Below are 13,876 nucleotides of genomic sequence, written 5' to 3' on the forward strand. Positions count from 1 at the left end.
AGCAACTACGTCGAGGACAGCAATGAGTAACACAGAACTCATGGCTGAATACCTGTCATCTTGGTCTTCTAAGTGTATGCTGTTTCTAATGTCTTATCAATTATCATACTCTCTTTAAAATATTTTTTTCAAAAGACAAGGAAAAAAATTAAGATTGCTTGAAAGTGAGGGTTAATAATCAATTATTTGTCCAATTTTGCATAACTGTATCTGTTAATCTGAGCAACAGATTTAACGTTAAAAATAGATAATATAACAACCATGGTTAATTAACTATTCTTGTTTCGAAAATCTGTAACATATGTATTGTTGCATGTTACCCTGTTTCTGTCATTTTTTCTATTTGTTTTTGTTTCTGTTTTTACTCTTCAAAATAAAAGTAAACAATAAATAAATAAAAATTTAGTGTGGAAAATAATAGTCATAACCCACATAAGGCAAATCCTTTGGGGTCCTTAACAATTTTTGAATGTGTACAGAGTTGCTGAGACCAAAATGTTCAGAACTACCCATTCTTAAGCTCTATCAGTAAAACCAAAGCCTGGCTCGGAGCGGCTACCGCTGAGGTCTCTGGCTGGTGTCAGTTCCACGCAACAACAAGCATGAGGAATATCTTTGCAAACCTCTTCAAGGGCCTTTTTGGCAAAAAAGAAATGCATATTCCCATGGTGGGCTTGGATTCTGCCGGAAAGAAGATTCTTTATAAATGGAAGCTTGGTGAAATTGTGACCACCATTCCTACCATAGGTTTCAACGTGCAGGCTAGAATACAAGAACATCAGCTTCACCGTGTGGGATGTGGGTGGTCAGGATAAGGTTCAACCATGGTGGTGCCACTACTTCCAGAACACCCAAGACTTGATCTTTGTAGTGGACAGAAATAACAGAGAGTGTGTGAACGAGGCCTGGGAGGAGCTCATGAGGACGGTGGCTGAGGATGAGCTCAGAGACACTGTCTTCCTCATGTTTGCCAACAAGCAGGACTGCCCAATGCCATGAATGTAGCTGAAATCACAGACAAGCTGGGGCTGCACTCTCTATACCACAGGCACTGGTACATTCAGGTCACCTGTGCCACAAGTGGGGATAGGCTCTATGAAGGACTGGACTGGCTCTCTAATCAGCTCCAGAACCAGAAGTGAACAGAACCCCCTTCCTCTTACTTCCTCCTTCTCTGCCCTCCATTTTCCTCTCATGTGGCAAAAGTTACAACTCCGTGGTCCTGAGTGCCAGAAGCTGTCTCCATGGGTTGGTCACCACGTGCACGCATCGCGCTGTCCATGCGCAGACTCAGCCTGCAGCCAGGTTTTTATTTAATGTAAATAGTTTCTGTTTCCACTGAGGCAGTTTCTGGTACTCCTATTCAATATTACTCAGCTTTTTTATTGTAAAGAAAAAAATCAAGAACCAACCAAATAGCTCAAAAGATTAAAGCACCCGCAAGCAGGTGCAGGGGAAGGGGGTTTGATCCTGGAGCCTGCCGTGCCAGCCCCACCCCTGGGGCATGCTGAGACAGCAATTGAGACTGGGCATGGTGGCATGTGCCTGTAATCCCAGCTCTTGGGAGGCTGTAAACAGGCAGATCACTACAAGTCCAGTCTAGTAGTAAGACCCTGAACACCCTGTAGACCCCTAGAATACAAAAAAGAAAAGAAAAAGAAAAAAATCAACTCGCTCTTAGTCCTGAGAAAGGATTTGGGTGCAGGGCACTTGGCCTACAGGAGCCACTGAGCTGTAGAGTGGTATCAGGATCCACTTGGTGGTTGGTGTATAACCCAAACTCAGTGCATTTTTAAAAATAGTTACAAATTACAAGGTGAGGACACTTGAACACACAGAAGGGAGAATATTCCTAGTACAGTTCGGCCTGATCATCCGATCAGCTGTTCCTCTGGGAACTCCAGAGATGTGATGAACAAATGCCATCCATTGCATGGTCACAGTTGAGACCCTGTGGCCTATCTATCTTTGGGTCACCTGCAATCCATAGCATCGTGCTTGTGCTCATGGTCACCTTGGGGCAGTGGGGAGGGTTATGACGGGTGCAGGGCTCACCCTCCCCCTCAGTCAGCATTCAGCTAGAGCAGCAGCCTATTCCCAGTGCCCACTCAGGACTTGCATTAGTCAAAGTCTGAGTTTTACCAGCAGGAGTGCATGCGAGCTGGGTCTATTGGTCCACTCCTGACCACAGTCCCGGAGCACCCCCACCTCTATGTGTGAAGTAACTTCCTCCTTTTGCCTGCCTGGGTCTGATTTGCCGTCAGAAAAGATGATCTCTACTTTTTTCCTTTGTATTTTGATAAACACTGAAGAAGCTGGAGCTATTAAATTTACCTTGAGAAACTTTAAAACTGGTTTATTTGGTGCTGTGGAAACTCTTACTGCTTTCAATACACAATATGTAATCAAAATAAAAATAAAGGAGCTTTATCATGTCATTTATTGATTTATCAAACATTTATTGACTATTATATGGTAGATTCTCAGTCGGATATTGGGGAAACAGAGATAAACAAAGCACAGACCCATTCTCAGAAACCTCATAATAAGCATAGAAAATAGTTATGGTACAAAACAGAAAGTCACCTCAGTAAGCTCTTGGGAAAATTCTATAACCCAACTTGAATGAAGAAAAGTGATTTCCAGGAGAGGTGTTGCCAAAGATGTATTAAGGTCATAAAGAATGAGATGACATCAACAGAAAATCCAGTCGAATTTCAGCCAAAGAAGAGGAAAAAGGTACTTGCAGCTATAAGGAGGTTGTTTTACCATGGTTTACACTTGGGGAACAATGACACAGTTTCAGCAGATAAGGTATACGCTAGCTTTCTGTCATAGAGAAAAAAATATCTGAGAATAACAGCTTACAAAAGGAAAACACTGGGTGCAGGGAGACCAAGAAAGAGGCAATTACCATGATCTGGGTGAGACATTATGAGGCAGGAACTTGCCTTTAAAAGGTTGAGAGTAAAACAAGCAAGACTGAAATCTGACAGACTTTAACATTCAGGAAAAAGAAGCCATCAAGGATATTCCCAACATTTCAAATCTGAGCCAAGGAGGACTGGTGGCTTCTCCAACTGATAAAAGTGAGATTTGTGAGCTAACATTGTGTGTGTGCAGAGAGGAGCAAGTAAGGAGAAATGTCCAGCAGGCAATTGGAGTTTGACTTCACAAATGTGTGGACTGCAAACACAAGAGCCGTCAGTGTGTAGGCAGTAGTTACAATTGTGGGAGTGGAAGAAACTGTCTAGAATTTTCACTTTTGGTCAAACAACAAAGCAGCCTGTGAGAGAACTGTGGACAACAGAAGAATTGAAAGCAAATGAACTCATGATGAAGGCAGAAGAAGGAAAAGCAAAGAAGTCCCAGGACAATTAATAGAATGAAGTTATCTTTTTTTTTACTATAACAACACCAGAATTCCTGTATTTTGTTGTATTTACTTCCATTGTTCGAAGTAAATATACTTTGAAATATATTAATCAAGTCATACTTTAGATAATCTTTCTCTTTTTCTATCAAATTTTTAAGTGAACATTCTTCATGCTGTAATAAGGCCTTCCTTCAGATGGTGTGAAGTAATGAATTATTTTCCTATTGTGGGACAGGTAGGATATTTCTGGTAGATACACTTTTTTAATTTTTTTAAAGAACACAAAATAGTGATAGAAGAAAAACATTAGAAATGATGCAAAATTTCACTAAAAAAAAGTAATAGGAATTCAGCAATGGTTGCTGTGTTGCATGATGTTATCTTCAAATTAGTTGTTCACATTACCAGATATAAATATACAAGATTGGTTTAAAGAAAAAAGCAAAACAAAACAATAACAAAAAAGTTGTAAGAAATTCAAAAGAAAAAAATAAGAAAAAGAAAAAGAAAAAACTTTTAAGCATTAACTGGTCCTTTCAAAAGACCAGCAGAAATTGGCAGTACAATTATCTGACCACATATATATTTCCTTTAATGAAAATGAGCCCCCAGAATGATGGAGTAAGGGGCATTTTCAAATGCACCAAAAAACCCAGAAAAATAAAGCCCAGAAGTTGATAATTTCTCATATACAAGAAACCCGGTACTGTCTAGCTTTTCAGTATCTACGCTTATTTCGCTTCTCATTATGGTCTCAAATTTCATCCATTTTTCAGCAAATGACATTATTTTTGTGTTTTTTATGGCTGAACACTATTCTGTTGTGTATCTATGCCTCCTTTCTTTTATCTATTCTTCTACTGATGGACAAGTAAGCTGTCTCCAGAGCTCAACTGTTACAAATTGGGTGGCTATACACTGGGTATACATGCGTCATCATACTAAGAAACCTAAGATACCCAAAAGAAACAAAAGAGCTTGGTAGGAAAGTAGATTGGAAGAGAGAGGTAGTGAGGGAGAGGGGAGGAAAGAGATCAAAATTATCAAGATAAATCATGTGCATGTAACAATTCCCCAAAGTGAACATCACTATTGTATATTGTACATATACCCTAAGAAAATAAATAATAAGCAAAATCAAAAGATAAAAAAGTCATTGGTTTTAGTTTCAGAAATAAGGAAGTTAACTGTGATCTTAACAACAGTGATCTCAGTAGATTAATGAAAGTTTCACTCATGTAAATTAAAACATTCCTGGGAAATGAATAAAGAATCAGGAAAAAGTGAATTTGCTAGGTCTTAGAAGCAAAAGGGTACAGAAGGCAGCTGGAGGTCACATTTCAATGTGTACAGTCACAGGGAATGTGATGTGGGTGTGAATGTGAATGTGAGAGTGGGTGGAAATGTATTTGTGAGAAGTTGAGGTTGGAATCTAGACTAGTTTGTGCACGCCTAGTGTCCTATTTCCTTTAAAAAGGAGGTTAGTCGGGGGCCAGGGAGATGGCTCAGTGGAATAAGTGCTTCCCTGGCAAGCGCAAGGGCCTGAGTTCAATCCCCAGTTCCGCAAAAAAAAAAAAGGATGTTAGTCACCTACAGTGATAATACAAGATGTAAATCACAGTTTCATAAGAACAACAAAGTTTGAAAGAGTTATCCTAAGTAATAGAAACTGAGCCAAAGTATGAAATCCCTATTAGAATCAGAGTCTGAGGTCAATGCAAGGGACTACATGAAATTCTAAGATGCATAAAGCACACTCGAATCTAAGGAAAAACAAGTTTCCCGTGCTGGCAACACAAATGGAATGCTCAGTTGTCTTGCTTACCACAAGTTCCAGTGGTGGGCAGCAGTACTGCTTGCAGCTGGGTTTGAGCTGTCTACTTGTCATTACTGTCAAAGCCACCACAGAATTTATTGTTGTAACTTCTCTTGTCCTCATTGGCTAAGTGTCAGTAATAGCTTTCTACTGTATCTTCCACTAACAGTTCTGACACAGATGCCAGGTATGCTCTCCACCATTATCATGAAAGCAGAAACTACAGCTGGTTTCACAGGTGCATGCATTACTTGGCTCTAAGAGATGTGAGTGTGGCCTGTGCCCACAGCCCATTCGCATCACCCCACCTCCTGCCCACTGGGCACCTCTCTTCCTTCTGAAGCTCCTCTCACACCCTTCCCCAGAAGGCTGATCTGGAGAAGCAAAAATCCAACACCTCAGTGCTCCCACTGATTTTAGGGAAGAAACAGGGGAAGAAAGAAGCATTGGATATATGCAGAAATGAACGAAGCAGAATACAAACATTAATCTGTTCATCTATAGAAATGCATAGGTGTGAAAAGGACAGAGACAGAAATGCTTCTCACTACAGTGTTTCTCACTGAAGGTCATATCCTAAACATGTAGAAGAACTGGAAAACAAGAACTGACCTGGCTTTTGGAGTAAGAGCAACAATAGCCAGCATCTTCTGTGTCTTTCCTGACTAGTTACCACCCTAAAAGCTAAATATGCATTACTCCACTGAATCCGCAGAGGAAAGCGGGGGACAGAGAAGTAAAGGGAATTTCCTGAAGCTACTTGCATGCCAGTGTCATTGCACCATCATTCACAACCTATCAACAGGTAGGTCAACAAGACATGATATATACAGCAGGTGAACAAACAAGATGTATGTGGCTAAAACGGTGCTCCTCTACACAAAGGAATAAAGATCTACCAAATGCTGCAGCGTGAGCAATCATGCAAACATCACACTGAGGGAAATGGGCTGGACACAGAAGACAAGTGCTATATGATTCCAATTACATAAATATCTAGACTAGATGGACTTAGGGGACAGGAAGTAGATTTAAGGTAACAGGCAGCTTGTGGAAGGAGGACTGGGAGTTATTGCTTTATGAGTACAGAATATCTGTTTGGAGTCCTGGAAACTCCAAAAAAAAGGTGTGGTGAGTGTTGCATTGTGATATAATTAATGTTCACTAAATTTTACACTTACATGATTAAGAGGACAAATTTCTTATATATTTACTATAATTTCAAAAAATCCCTAAAAAACAACAACAACAAGGGAACTTTTCCAAGTTCAAGTAGCTTATGAAAAGGCAGGGGCTTTGATTCGAGTCAGTCCAGCTCTGAATAATTCTCCCTTATCAGCCATGTTCTGCTCCTTCCCCGGGACGTTGGCCTCCTTTCTGATAGCCTTCCAATGGGTCTGTAGTCTTACACTCTCAGATCCAAGTGCCTCTTACCCCAATACCTCTTTCCAATGGACAGAATAAAGCGTGGCCTTTCCCCCATGTCCAAACCCCACAATCACAGGAAGAATGCCAGAACCACATGAGATGTGTCTTGGGGTTGTCCTACACTAGTGGATCCCAGTTTAGCCTGGGTCCTTGACATCAGTGAGGACATCATTTAGTTGCCAGTGGGCAAGTACAGAAATGTATTTGGTGGATCCTGCACTGATTCTGAATTCAGAGCAACAGAACAGTGTGTCTTCATGAGTAGGGAGAGTTCTCAAAAGTGGGAAATGAGACTCCCACAGATGCAGACACAGCAAAGGCAGTTGTGGCAGACAGCTTATTTCTTCTTTCCCCATTCTTTTCAGGCATTTGCCCCAATGCTAACCTAGTTTTTGAATGGTCCAAGACATGATTTTAGGACAGTACCTAGCAACTGTTTCTGGTCCAGGAATGGTCACCTGACCTGAGCTTGACCAATCAGGGTGGCAGGAAGGTGAAGCAATGGCTCTGGAAATCATCATCTTTACCTCTATCCAGAAAACACACACCATTTATTCTCTTGACGTGGATTTACAGCACATTCCTTGTGTGCGCATATTATGAAAGCAATTGTCATGGAAATGAGGTGATATAAGCTCTTTGGTGCACTAGAAGGAAGTTGAAAAAAGGGCAGAGAATTCAGAATAAAATAGAAACAAGATAACACACAACAATTGCCATCAGACTCCAAAACACTACAGAGTATGTTGGTAATATAGTGGTGAGCAGACAAAATTGTTTCTGTTGAAACTGGGGACTGTCTCCACAGGGTAGGAGCCTCCCAGAAAAGGAGGCTAAGCTGGGGTGTGGAGAGAGACAGGAGATAGCCAGTGATGAGCACAGTCCCTAGGGAACCGCATGGAGCATGTGAAAGACTATTAGATCCCATCATAGAATTGGAGGCACTTTTGCATTTTCATTCACTCAGATGCTGGTTTGGAGTCAGCCCTGACTGCCATAAGCCAGGCTTGCATCTGGTACACCATCTTGTTAAGGAGGCAGATACCAGTCTGATGGCTGGTCTCAAGTTCAAAGTCACCCAGTAAGGGCAGCGTTGACCTACCCCATGTCACAGAGCCCAAGGACATAGGCCATGACCATGCAGAGGCACTGAACTTTGGCCAAAGCTTCAACAGAGACAAGAGACAAAGGTTCCTGCCTGCCTCTATTCACCACTCCAGGTCTGTAGCAGCTGCAGTCCTGGCTCATAGATTCAGGGACAGACATGCTCACCTCAGGCTGGTCGACTCTTCCAGGGCCAGAGCAGTTTGGGAGGCAGTGGGTGTGCAGTAGGCTGTTGTGCACGACTAAGTCACTGCCATCTGGACTTTACTCCATCCCGGCCAAAGCAGGGTGTTGTGAGGTTTAGGCAAGGAAACAGGAAGAAAATAAGTCAGGGAAAGCAGTGTTTGCATGTGTGAAAGTTCACACAGAGCTGCCCAAAACCAGAAGCCTTGAGGACTCAGTGGGTAGGAGAGACTGCTAGTCTTTCCTCTTCTTTCTCTTACAGCTCCCTTCATGAGGAGCTCCTGCAGCAGGGCCCATGACCATGGCTAGCCTGGAGCCACCCCTATATCAGTTCACTGACATCTGAAGACATGACATCCCTGCTGCTCAGCGGGGGCAGAGGAGTAAATTGAGAGGTAGGAGTCAAAGGTTGAGGCATTGTGTGAGCCCCAAAGCATGGCAATTTCCAGATTAACCCCATGATGAAAAGAAGTGCTCAGAAAGAAATGGGACACTTTCATGTATGTGTACAGCCCTCTGCCCTCCTCTCTCTGTTGGGTTTTCTTTCTCAGCTCTTCGGGGTGACAAGCAGCATACACTGCCCACAGAAGCAGCCAGTGCTATGGCTGTGGGTCAGGCAGAAAGTGCGACACAGCCTAGTCGGTCAGGGCCCAAGGCGCAGCCTGGCAAGACAGATTCTGTCAATAGCTGCCACACTTGCTCACTTGACCTCTCTCCTCAGGGCCTTGTCTGTCCCTGAGTAGTCCCAATCTTCATTGTGTGGGTGCCCTAAGACACCCAGACCTAGGAGAGCAGCGTAGAACATTCCTCATTTCTACTGCAAGAGCCAAATGTGACAATCACAGGACTATATAAAAAGAACAAAGAGCCTGGCAGGTGCTCCGTAAACACAGGGTGTGTAGGTGAGAAAGCAAGGTGGTAACAGCAATCACATGCCCTGATGTGACCCAGTGATATGTCAAACTGTCATGCTGTGGCCACCACAGGGCCACCCTGAAAATATGCACAACTGTCAATATCCTTGGCAAAGAAGCATACATAATCAGACACACTGACATGGACATACATTCTACAAAACAATTCCCAGAGACTCTTCCAAGGGCTCTGTGTAAAGCAAGTCCAGAGGAGGGGGTTTCAGGTAAGGGAGCTGTTTTACTGTGCAGCAGGCTTGAGCGACATGGCTACTCAATGCAGTGTATGATCTTGGGCTAGGTGTTACCAGGAAAATCAAGGAAAGTTTATAGTTGACAACCATTGCCCACCACAGACAAGAGGAAAGAGGGCCTAAGAGGACCCAGATAACCAGAAAGGCACAGCCTGTGTCTTTGTTTCCCAAGGCTGGGTTGAGATCCCACAGATGTCAGCTGCTTTTGCACACAGTCACTGAGCCTGGGCCCTCTGCCCTGAGCTGGCCCTGTAGCTTGAGTGTACCTCTGGCCAGAGCTGGCGCATATCCTCTACCAGTCTAATGAAGTCTGACCAGGTGAAGAGAAGCCTCCTGAATATCCAACCAGTATCACACATGTGTGGACAGGAAGGGTCCCTGCACCTTCTCCCATCCCCTGTCAAGTTACAGAAACAGGGGGAGAAATGAGTGCCTGGGGCCACACAGTAGGAAATGGGAGGTTTCTTGTTTGAGGCAATCAATCTCAACAAACCTGGAAAACACAGACAAGGGATGTTGGTGATTCTCCAAGCTGTTCAATCAGGCTGTGACTCACTCGCCCTGAGTCCAGCATGGGCTGGGGGTCACCGGGTCACCTTTCCCCTGCTCTTCCTCAGAGGTGAGCATTTCCCCTGTGGCTGTTCACAGGGCTATGCTGGGCGCTGGCAAGAAACAGCCCCTGGGCTCTCTACCCAAGATGCCCCCTCTTCCACAATCCTCACTATTACTTTAGACGTATCCGCCATGAGCCAAGATCCTGTCATCAACATCCAGCCTTTCCACTGTTTGGACATAGGGCTATGCCGGTATTTGACTCCTCCACCTGCTTCTGCAGCTTGGTTTGGCAACAAAGAAGTTTCAATCACTTAAGACAGCAGAGGAGAGAGAAGAAGAAATTAAAATCACTAAATGGTAGGTGGGAAAGACTACTCTCCTGCTGCCTGTCTCCTGTGCCTTGCTATGGAAGTTGTCTCCTGCTCAGCCTTCAGTCAAGTGCAATAAAGTACAACTGTCTTCACATCTAAGTTAGGAGGCAGCAGGCTTCAAGAAGGAATGTGTGCAGAAGAACATGACACATTTCCACGAAGAAAAAGTTGAGACTGGGCACCCAGCCTGAGCTGTGCTTTTCCTGGGGTAGTGTGTATCCTAAGCTTTCTAGTACACCTACATTTTTAGGACTATACAGGTATGACATTTGTAATCAGAAACACAATAAAAATTCATGTGGGGAGAGATATGGAGTGATATTTGAAGTATGGTCAAGGTCATTTGCTTGGTCACTATAAATATGCATTGAAGCTTACAAGAGAAAACTTTAAGAGAGAACAGGGTGACCTTGTGAGGCCAAGGCTGGGAGCTTGACCTGGGCAAACCCAGAAGCCTTCTGGATAAGCCAGGCACTGTGGTGCACTCCTATAGAGCCAGCTACCTGGGAGCCTGAGGCAGGAGGATCACTTTAGCCCAGGGGTTCAGTGCCTGTGCAGACTACATGGGGAGACCCCACCTCTTTAAATAAAAGCCCCAATTTAGAATAAAGAAATAGAAAGAAGAGAGAGGGACACCCACAATAGTAGGTTCTGAATCCTGAGGATTACATGGGCTAGTGAGTGTGGAGGCAGCATTAACCTGGAAAACCCTGTTAAATGGAAGAGGTTAATGTTATTAGTGCTCAGAACACCTATGAGAGAAAAGCCCCATTCCAAATCAGGAAAAGAGGAACTGTCAGAAATTGTCACAGAGTCATAGACATTAAAGAAGGAAATAAATCTTATAGATCATTCTGTTGAATACTCTTATTTCCCAGGAAGTCTCAGAGCATCTAAGAGTGTGCTCTGGTCACACCGCAGGCCCATGCTGGAGTGGAGACCAGAATCTCTGCGGTCTGCTCCAGGCCTGAGTGCAGTTCTGCATAGCCTAGTCCCAGCCAGCACATCCCCACCCTAGGGGCCTGACGTCTAGCTCTTATTCACGAGCCAGAGGAGAGACCTGGATTCCAAGGAACAAGGAAGCTTTCTGGATTCCAGAGTTTGGGCTGCTTTCTCCATGGATGAGATGATTGTGGTAACAGAGATGAGGGAAATCCTTCCTCTTCATTAAGATGTTGAGCCCATCGCACTCTGGCCACAGGGTGAATACTCCAGTCAGGCAACTCTCTCAGGTCCTCTCCCTCAGATTAGTTTACCTTCAGTGACATCTGGGCTCAGCCTTTCTGCCCTTCCCCCTGTTAGCAGTTCATGGATACCCACTGGTTTCTGACACAAAGTGTGGGCACACAAAGAATCACAAAAAGAAGATAGAGAGAGGGGATGGAATAGATTGAAAGGAAAGATGAGAAAAGGACCTGGTCCTTATATACTTCCTCCAGCGGGACTGGGACTGCAGCACTCTCCCAGTTCACCCCTGGGTTTCCAGTCCGCATGTCTTATAGCTCAGGTTTGCATCCCACTCCACAGGGGTCGGGGACAGGAGCTGAATCCAGAGCTCTCTCTGTGCTGCTTCTGGTTCTCCAGGATTGTGTCTCTCTTCTGGAAAGTTCACATGATGCCAAGGGACTGGATGTGGCAATAGCTTTGTGCCCATGTGGGCACTGTCAAAGGGCAACATATTTCATCTGCTCCTCAGTTCTCTGCTTACACAACTCCTAGATAGGCTGTCTCTCCTCGCCATTCTCTCAGGATTGTGTGTGTGCCAATTTTGAGGGTACAGGGCTTATTTTAATGCCATAATAGCATGGGGGAATCTGCCTGGTGCCAACAGGCCAACCACAGAGCTATATACCAATCCTCCACCCATGGGCACCTCTCTAAGATGGACAGGAGTGTGAATCTCTCCCTCTAGCAGATGTCCATCCTCCCTAGTCTCCACACAGTGATTTCACTATTCCCCTGAGAATATCCCCTTTGGGGGCTATATGTCAAGGTGGTTCTGTTTTCTCTGCTTTCATGTTCTCTCTATGTCCTAGAAGGCTGAATTTAAATTGGCTGAGTGAAGAGAAGAGGAAGAATACTGAGCTGAAGGGTGTGTTCTCTACATTAATATTCCAAAAGATTGTCATTTATACATCAAATTCTTATAAGATCTTGATGTACAAGAAAGTCCTTCATGTATGCTAAATATTTGTGAATAGAGTGTCATGGGGAGCTAGGGAGATAGCTCAGTGGTCTAAACACCTGCCTGGCAAGAGCAAGAACCTGGGTTCAATCCCCAGTGCCACATACCATGCCAGCCCTGGAACCCCAGGCACACTGTACTGGTCACTGAAACTGGGTGCAGTGGTACACACCTGTAATCCCAGCAATGGGGAGGCTGAGACAGGATTGATGTGTGTCCGAACTGTGGAGTGAGACCCTGTCCGAAAGAAAGAAGAAAGAAAGAAAGAAAGAAAGAAAGAAAGAAAGAAAGAAAGAAAGAAAGAAAGAGAAGGAAGGAAAGGAAGGAAAGGAAGGAAAGGAAGGAAGGAAAAGAAAGAAGGAAAGGAAGGAAGGAAGGAAGGAAGGAGGGAAGGAAGGAAGGATGGAAGGAAGGAAGGAAGGAGAAAGATTAAAAAATAAACTTAAGAAAGAGATGGCATGGAAGGAACTGAGGATAAGCAGGACAGATGGAGGCCTTGGGGAAAATGGAATTAGGGAAGAGATTTTTCCACCTCTATTCTTTGCTCCTTGTTCATCTCTCCCACTCTCTGAAAGCCCTGGTCTGAGGCAGCTCCTTCTTATGACAATCTCCTCTTCAAGTCTTCGAGATGGAGTGACAGTATGTTGAGAGAAGAGCTAGTGGAAAGAAAACTAGTCTTACTTCTAGGGTCTCAGAAAGTTTTTAGTCAGTATAATCCAATGCACTTTGATAAGAAATGAATCTATACACTCAGCTGAGCACAATACAGGTTTTTTCCTTGTTCACACAGCCTGATGTGGACCAAGGGGCTCTTCTTGGACACACTGTGCCATGGAGTTAGTCAGAGATCCCAGGGGCCCTCATTCTGTGGTGGTGCCATGTTAAATATGTGATCTTTAAGGGAGAGATCGCATGTAAAGACACTCCAGGGTTTACTACCTTGCCTCAGAAGTCCTGCACATCATACCTACCCATGTTCATCAGACGACTAAATCACATCTCTTCCCCTAGCTATGGAGAAGGCTGAGAAATGTCTTTGTATGCTCTGGAAGAGAAAGGGGAACTAGTGTTTGGCAAATGCAAAGATTGTCTCTCTGCAACAATTACCACAATTGCCTTGAGAATGATGACTGGAAGCTCTTCCTATGGTCCCTTGAGGAATGAGCTGAGATAGAAGTTGTTGGCTGCCTGGAACAGGCTCTTAATGGAGGCTGGGTGAGAGGTGGACTCTAGTCCAGATAACCTTTCCTCTGCTGTAGGAATTGCAGATTAGTGCCTGAGTTCTCACTGAAAGGAGTATTTCCTCATAAGTGACCAGAGTCCTGGGGCCATGTCACCAGTGCCTCTCAAAGCTGATACTGGAAGTTGCCAAAGGTTGACATTTCATTTCTACAGTACCAATCAAATCCTAGAATCTATGAATCAGGTAATTTGGGCAAGAAAATGATTTTGCATAGTAAGAGCAATGAGGGGAAATGTAGGATTAAAACATACAATGAATACTTAAAGTTTTTCTAATTGATACAGTAAAAGACACATTTTTATTAATCCTCAAAATACTTCCCCTCACTTTAAACACACTTAGGCATCACTCTTGCCACTTTCTGAAGCAATTCTGGAAGTCCTCTTTCATGGGTGTCCTGGCTTATACCTTCCTGGCAGCCTTGATATCCTGAATCCATTGGAAACATTT

General features: G+C 43.9%; 1 pseudogene; it reads left to right on the forward strand.

Annotated features, from left to right (window-relative positions):
- The first annotated feature begins 602 nt into the window (after positions 1–602).
- On the forward strand, positions 603–1,142 carry LOC105741673 (annotated as a pseudogene).
- Positions 1,143–13,876: the final 12,734 nt, after the last annotated feature.

This window comes from Octodon degus, unplaced genomic scaffold, assembly GCF_000260255.1.
Source record: "Octodon degus isolate 3935 unplaced genomic scaffold, OctDeg1.0 scaffold00019, whole genome shotgun sequence".
Lineage (NCBI taxonomy): Eukaryota > Metazoa > Chordata > Mammalia > Rodentia > Octodontidae > Octodon > Octodon degus.